Genomic DNA, 311 nt, shown 5'->3' with positions numbered 1-311 from the left:
TTGACACTGTCTCCCATAACATCCTTATAGGAAAGCTCAGGGAGCGTGGGTTAGATGAGTGAACAGTGAAGTGAATTGAGAAATGGCTGAATGGCAATGCTCAGAGGGCTGTGATCAGTGGCACAGAGTTCAGTTGGAGGCCTGTAGCTACCGGTGTTCCCCAGGGATCAGTTCTGGGTCCAGTCTTGTTTAACTTATTCATCAATGACCTGGATGAAGGGATGGAGTGTACTTTCAGCAAGTTCGCTAATAATATAAAGCTGGGAGGAGTGGCTGATACATTGGAAGGCTGTGCTGCCATTCAGCGCGAG

The sequence above is a fragment of the Cariama cristata genome, unplaced genomic scaffold, assembly GCF_000690535.1.
Source record: "Cariama cristata isolate BGI_N322 unplaced genomic scaffold, ASM69053v1 scaffold23947, whole genome shotgun sequence".
Classification (NCBI taxonomy): domain Eukaryota; kingdom Metazoa; phylum Chordata; class Aves; order Cariamiformes; family Cariamidae; genus Cariama; species Cariama cristata.
The sequence above is the reverse complement of the archived record's forward strand: the minus strand, read 5'-3'. Positions refer to the sequence as shown.